Genomic DNA, 7,042 nt, shown 5'->3' with positions numbered 1-7,042 from the left:
TCACTAAGGGACTATCACGTAATATGATAGATAGTGCATCGAGTGAGATGGGCCTGAGACCCACATGAAGTCTACCATGGTGGTAACCTGTTCTATGTGATCGGAGATCCTGTGAAGTAGGATGATGAAACAAGCTAGGGATAGACTATGAGGAAAGACCCTTAATTAAGCTCCTGTCAGATGCATGTCTTTCCTTTGCTATAAGGCAGGTTGGTTTTTACCTTAATGTATTTTAAGTGGCTTGCTTAAGCAAAGATGTTGTCCTATAGAGCATCTTTTGAGGAATACACCTATATGAGTTCGACTGCTAGTCACAGTCTATGAGATTTGGGTGACCTCTAGATACCCATGAAAGGTCCAGGAGTATGACTTATATGCTTCAACCAAAGGGGATGCTTTAGGCAACCTAGTATCAGTAAAGGACTTAGGTGAAACTTATTTCGTACAAAACTATCAATTTAAGGCATAGTCTATTGTTCAGTTGTGAAGAAGTGTAACCTCTGCGTCTAAATAGATGTTCAACTTAACAGTCTCCATCGAAATACTGGTATATTAAACATCAGAGAATTGAGAGCATTTCATATGCGCCATAGAATTTGGTGAGGATTGTTAGATTTAATGTGTGTATGACCCATATTTTATTTAATAATTAAATCAAATAAATTCTAAGGCCATATTAAATGCTAGGTGCAATAAAATGGTAGACTGAATGTAGTTGATGCGGTCATAGTTATGGCTGCGGTTACCAATAACTCCCATGGTTCTGGTTGTAATTACTAGTAAATCTCATGTTTATGGCAGATGTTACTAGTAATTGATGGACGCTTCATGACGCTTCATGTCGTCCAGGTTTATCCTCTACACTTCATTTTCTACCTTTCGTGCTTATAAACAAGAGCGCTTGCCTTCAGCAGCGCAGACGAGACACAACACATCCAACACCATTTTTTCTGTTGAGTTGCTCCTGAGTTTCCCCGTCCCAATTCTCTGCGCGCATAGAGAGTTGGGAGAGTAGGCCTCCGAAATCGCCGTTAGCATCTGCGACACCTGCTCGGGTGTGCGGGCGATCAGGTTTTTGGGGAGAGTCTCCGCGACTGCTCGCTAACTTCCTCAGGTCATCTTCGTCTTCTTCCTCCACCTCGGGTCGTCTTCTTCCTGGTGGTCGTTCGAGGGACGTCATTGCGAACCTCATCCTGCATTGACTAGTGCTCGTGGAGCTGTCGATGCCTTGAACATGGGTCCCTCCGCTGGGTATACTTCTAATCTTACTGTCTCTATGTTCGGTAGGGTTTTTGTGCTCTTAAACATGATCGGTATGTTCGTCATAGTTGCCACTAGTAGTTCACACATGCATATATTTATTGTCATAAATTTACCGCTATTTTTCTAAATTAAATTAAACATAAAAGTGCCTAAATTCCTAACAAAAATCACCCTAAAAGAAATTATAAAAATGGACCAAACAACGACCTCCTTTATCATCTTTTGTTTCTCTGAAGGGGATCGCTTTCTACCGTACAAACTCGGAATCTATCCACCGAAAAGGCCTAGCAACCTCACATGCCCTAAGGCCTAAGTTTTGTCTCGTTCTTCCTTTTTCAAGGTTTGGTTTGGCTATTTCTCACGTTCTGAATTGATCCCTCGAAGGTTTGTGTGCTTTCAGCTCTTGCAAGCTCCAGCGTTTCAGGACTCCACGTGCCGTGAGCCCGTGAAGCCTTGAAGGTGAGGAGAGGCTCCGGCACCAGGACAGGACAGATAACGACCCATCACCAATGGAGAATGAACGAATGGGCGGGACCGTACCTAGAGGCAGAGAAATGAATCGGATGCATTCAACCATGCTTTAAACATGATGATGCGTTTTGCTGCCGGTTTTATCCCATAATAATCGTGGCTGTCGCATCACTTTATTAATTACGCCGTCGATGAACTTAGCTTTCTGGCCAATCAAGTGGCATGAACGACAGCACCCGGTTGCGGAACTCTCTCCGTTCATACAAACATACAATTCTAGTAAGATATCATGTTTTAGTATCTTCAATTTGATTAATTATAGATAAAAAATATCTATATTTATAATATTAAATAAATATCTTTAGATTAATTATAAAATATATTTTTATAATAAATTGATTTGAAGCCATAAATATAAATATTATTCACTATAAACCTAACGTGAACTGCTTTTTTTTTTTGGCACGCAACCCATTATTTACGTGTTTTCGTTGATAGAGGGAGTACTGTCGTCTCCACGTCAGATCCGATCCATCATCCATCGCATGTGCCAAACCAATGTGTGTTGTTCTTGTTGTGTGGCCATACACTCGATCAAATCCAATCATTGCTACGTGTTCTACTTCTGAATTCCCTATGGAATTTCCCTGTGCGGAGGCGACGACGGTGGCCGTCTGGTCTGAACTCTGAAGTCTTTGATTCTGCCACCTAGAGTATCATTTTGGATCTGAGTTGTCGTATCCTGAGTCCTGACCATACCCGGGCCCATGGATAATCAGGATTGAACAATGATTGTGCCACAGTGGATACACTCTCCGTCAGGCGTGGACTTGCTCGGGTCGTCGTGCGCTCATGAAGCTCGTGCTGTAATATTTTAGAGCGGCCGGTCAGGTAAAGTCTGCGTCGCGTCGACATGCACATGCACTTACTCTCTCCACGAAAACATGCAGAGTTACGTGCCCAAAAAAAAGTAGCTTATATTTAGCCAACTAGTAAATAGTGTTCGTATTTATGGCTCTAAATTAATTTATTATGAAAGTATATTTCATAATTAATCTAATGATATTTATTTAATATCATAAATATTGATATTTTTTTATCCACTTAATATACTAAAATGTGACACTGTGTTACAATTGTTAGAATCGCATGTTTTCGTGGGTGCGTAGCTATCGACGATAGACACATCGGCCCTGTTCGACTTATCTCATATTTAGCTTGTTCGACTTCTTTTTTTCAGCCGAAACAGTGTTTTTGTCTCACAATAATTCAGCCATAACAGTATTTTTTAGCCGGTTTCACCCAAATTTCAAACCAGCATACTGGGCCATCATATCCTACGAGTAGTATCTTATTGCTGCCCATGTCTGAACAATGCCAAAACTTTCTTGCCAGTTCGCTGCTTGTGATTACTTGATTGGGCGTGTGATCTGGTGCAGGCTGACGTGTCCCAGTTGCGAGCCTTTGTCCGATCCTGTGCCGAATACAGATCCACTTCTTCTGCGTACGGTTATGCCCTTGCGCGTGCGTGTGAATACTGGATGCGTAGGGACTAAGGGTCCAACGACTCTGGTTGGGTTTAGATTCAGTCTGCGAAGTGCTGCTCTACACGGCACGTTGAGGGGTTTTAATTTGCTTTTGGTCAGATGGTTGCGATGAGCTAGAGAGATACTATTATACATGTTTTAATTTGCTTTTGGTCAGATGGTTGCGATGAGCTAGAGAGATACTATTATACATCGACTCTTTATTACTAAAAACATTTCCTCTCAAAGGCCTTGTTTATTTGGCGATTTTTTTTAGAAAATGGTACTGTAGTACTTTCGTTGTTATTTGGCAATTAATGTCCAATCATAGTCTAATTAGGCTTAAAAGATTCGTCTCGTGAATTTCGTCTAAACTGTGTAATTAGTTTTATTTTTTATTTATATTTAATGCTTCATGCATGCGTCCAAAGATTCGATGTGACGGGAAATCTTGAAAAAATTTGCAAAATTTTGGAAACTAAATAGGCACAAAGATAGGAATCCCCACTCCAGCAATTAATCATTCTTGGTTTGCTGGGAGCTTTTTTTTAGATAATGGTTTGCTGGGAGATATCGGTGCAGAATAATGTAAGAGTTTTCTAGTGAAACAAATGAGCGCCATGTCCCAAGCCAAAAAAAGTAAACACAAAACATGATATATCGGTGGAGAATAATGTTCTATCGCCGAAGCTAATATTCCCACAAAAATTTATAGGGGAAGCACGAGGGTCACGCAACGCCAGACCAAATTTTCCGGGGACATACTCTATGGAGTAGTTTGGAAACTCCCATCTTCTTGGGACCTTGGATTTTTCATGAGATAGTCAATCAATGGACATGCCATTTTAATTAGCTACTGAATTAGTTTTCTACAGGGACTTTTCATCTCTGAGTTTGCCTCCTCCTTCGTTCCAAGTTAGATTTTTTTTTGATGAAACAGGGTAGGAGCCCCTACTGGAATTTTATTAAAAATGAAAAAGACGGGTCCCCAAACAAGTGTTCAAGAAACAAAAAAGTAATGAAAAAATAAACAAGATTACACAAAGGCTTCTAGCCATAAATCTATAGAAGGGTGAAACTTACTTTTTGCTCTTAGAATAACTAGAGCAAACTCTTTGAAGACTTGCTTGCAACGATGCACCAAGGGAGAATGTTGAAAATTGCATCATTACACATCGTCCAAATTGCCCAACACATTGTGACAATTATCTCCATGAAGAAGGGAAGCTGAAGCTGAGATCTGAAGCTCAAGAGGATGGATTCCACTTCTTTGGTGTTAGGGACCATCAAGTTCAGCGTGTACCAACAACTAGTGGCGAACGAGCAATGGAAGAAAAGATGAAAGAGGTCTTCCTCCATGCCCAGGCTGCAAAAAACACAATTGTAGTCTTCGAGAAACATATTATTTCTCTTGAGGAGGGCCCTGGTACTTAACCTATCTTTAAGTAAGAGCCAGAAGAAAATTTTCCTCTTGTTTTGGCAACTAGATTTCCATAACCAGCCATAGCCCTGATGAACTTGTTGTTGTCCCATGAGTTGCTTGTAAGCTCTGTTGGCGATGAATATAGAAGAGTCCCAGATATAGGTCCAAGAATCATTGGTGAGCTATAACTGAAGGTTTTGAATGACCAAAGAAAACTGCAGGTATTGAGCAAAAGCTTCTGGTGACAGGGGAAGGTGAAACAAAATCGTGGAATTGAGGAGCATGTGCAGCCGACTGAATGGTAATGGTTGTATTCTTGCAGAAAGAAAAAAACTCAGGGTATGTCTCATTCCAAAGATCAAGCCAAAGAAAGCAAGTTGCACCATTGGCCAAAGTTACATAAGACATACCCTTAAACTGTTGCTGAAGCTTTAAGACATCTCGCCACCAGAAAGAACCATGTTGGTGACAATGTAAGGTTGGTAAACGATTACCTGAATAATGTTTGCACCAAACAAGTCTGACCCAAATTAGATATATTAGGCCAATTAACCCGATGGTGCTAGACATATCATTGGTAGACTAGATCGAGCCTTAGTTGATGTTGAATGGATCCAAAACTTCATGCTACGTCTCAGGTTATAGACTTATAGTGATCATGTATACGTCCAACCTGTCCCACGCAACCTGACTCTCGAATACAAGCCAGACGACTCATACATGCACCAATCACCTCCTAGGTGTATAATTAAGTTATACGAATTCATGCAACAATTCAATGAAACTATTGCTTTTGGTTCTGTTTCTGAATGGTTCATAATTCATAAAGGAGAAGATTGTTAATTTGTTATGCACACAATAAAAATACATCTGATGATCTAATATCCAAAATTCTAAAATAAATGATGTCACCAGCAGGAAAATTAGAGAGAAACAACGTGTGGTGCACTATTGAACACAAAACCGACGGCTCTAATAGTCTGATGTAGCATACAGCCTATACCGTTAGCCCACCATTATGGTAGCCTGAGCTAAACGAGAATGAACATGTACCATACACTGCGCTGACAGGCTCCTCCTACTAAACCATTTGGCTCCAGAGGAACCAAAGCGGCAGCCAAAGAGGAGCCCTACCCGGATGGCTCCTAAAGTAGTTTGAATAATTAAAGGAGAAATTAATTGTCATGCTTCTTGGTAGCTTCAGGGCACTCCAAACTCGAGCTACAGGAGAAACAAATTGAGCAGAGAACGCCATAGAATACGACTACTCGTTGTCAGAGTTAACATCGAACTCGACAAAAAAGTCAAACCGCAATCATCCATACCTAATAATCCATGATTAATAGCAACATGCCACTTTGGTCTGCTAATTGTAATATGTACACTATCAATAGTGCCTTGAAGATAGACCATTGCTATTTTCACTATTCCACTCCATTCTATCACCTTCATTCCTGACTCCACTCCTTGATGTTAAACGGTGATGTTTATCCTTCTATAAGTCTGTTAGTGTCTAGGTACATTGAGCATCTAGATACATTGGCGCATAGAGTAGATGTTGTTACCCTAAGTTTGTTGTATCTCCGATCTTGTTGTACATGCCACCATGGGGGTTGTTCCCATGCTATTTAACATGGAGCCGAGACCCCTAACAGGGCAACTCATTCACCTAATTTTACATGGTATCCAGAGCCCTACTCCTAACAGAGACTTTCCATGGTGTTCCCTCATCTTGCATCTTCCTCCGCTGTTTCTGCTGCTCCATCCTTCGGCTACTCCATGACCGAGAAGCTAGCCCACAACAACCACCCTCTATGAAAGATGCAAGTCCTCTCAGCCCTCAAGGGCACGCAAGTCACATCCTACATCAGCCCTACCGCGCAGCTGCCGGCTCCATTCTTGGAACCGGTGAAAGGAGAAGACAAGAAGGAGGAACCCAAGCCAAACCCTGACTATGAGTCATGGGTTGCGAAGGACCAGTCGGTCCTTAGCTTCCTCCTCTCCTCGCTGTCCAGGGAGATCCTTGGGCAGATCCCTACCACGGTGGTGTCCGTGAAGGAGGCGTGGGCTGCTATCGAAGCAATGTTCGTGTCCCTATCCTGTACTCGCATTATCAGCACGAGGATGGCACTGGCAATGGCGTCTAAGGGGACGTCCACGATCAATGAGTACTTCATGAAGATGAAAGGCTTGGCTGATGAGATGGCTTCAGCCGGGCGCAAGCTGGAGGATGAGGAGCTAGTCTCCTACATCCTCACCAGGTTGGATGTTGACTTTGATCCAGTCATGTCGGCGGTGGCTACACACGTCAAACCGATCTTAGTTGGGGAGCTTTACACCCAACTGGTGAGCTTTGAGC

At 42.0% G+C, this 7,042-nt stretch overlaps 1 non-coding gene across 1 annotated transcript; it reads left to right on the top strand.

The window, feature by feature from the left end:
* The first annotated feature begins 6,903 nt into the window (after positions 1-6,903).
* On the top strand, positions 6,904-7,042 carry LOC136553095 (small nucleolar RNA Z247). The gene has a single exon (XR_010783003.1). It is a non-coding gene; the product is annotated as a small nucleolar RNA Z247 (small nucleolar RNA).

The sequence above is a fragment of the Miscanthus floridulus genome, chromosome 4, assembly GCF_019320115.1.
Source record: "Miscanthus floridulus cultivar M001 chromosome 4, ASM1932011v1, whole genome shotgun sequence".
Lineage (NCBI taxonomy): Eukaryota > Viridiplantae > Streptophyta > Magnoliopsida > Poales > Poaceae > Miscanthus > Miscanthus floridulus.
The sequence above is the reverse complement of the archived record's forward strand: the minus strand, read 5'-3'. Positions and strand labels throughout refer to the sequence as shown.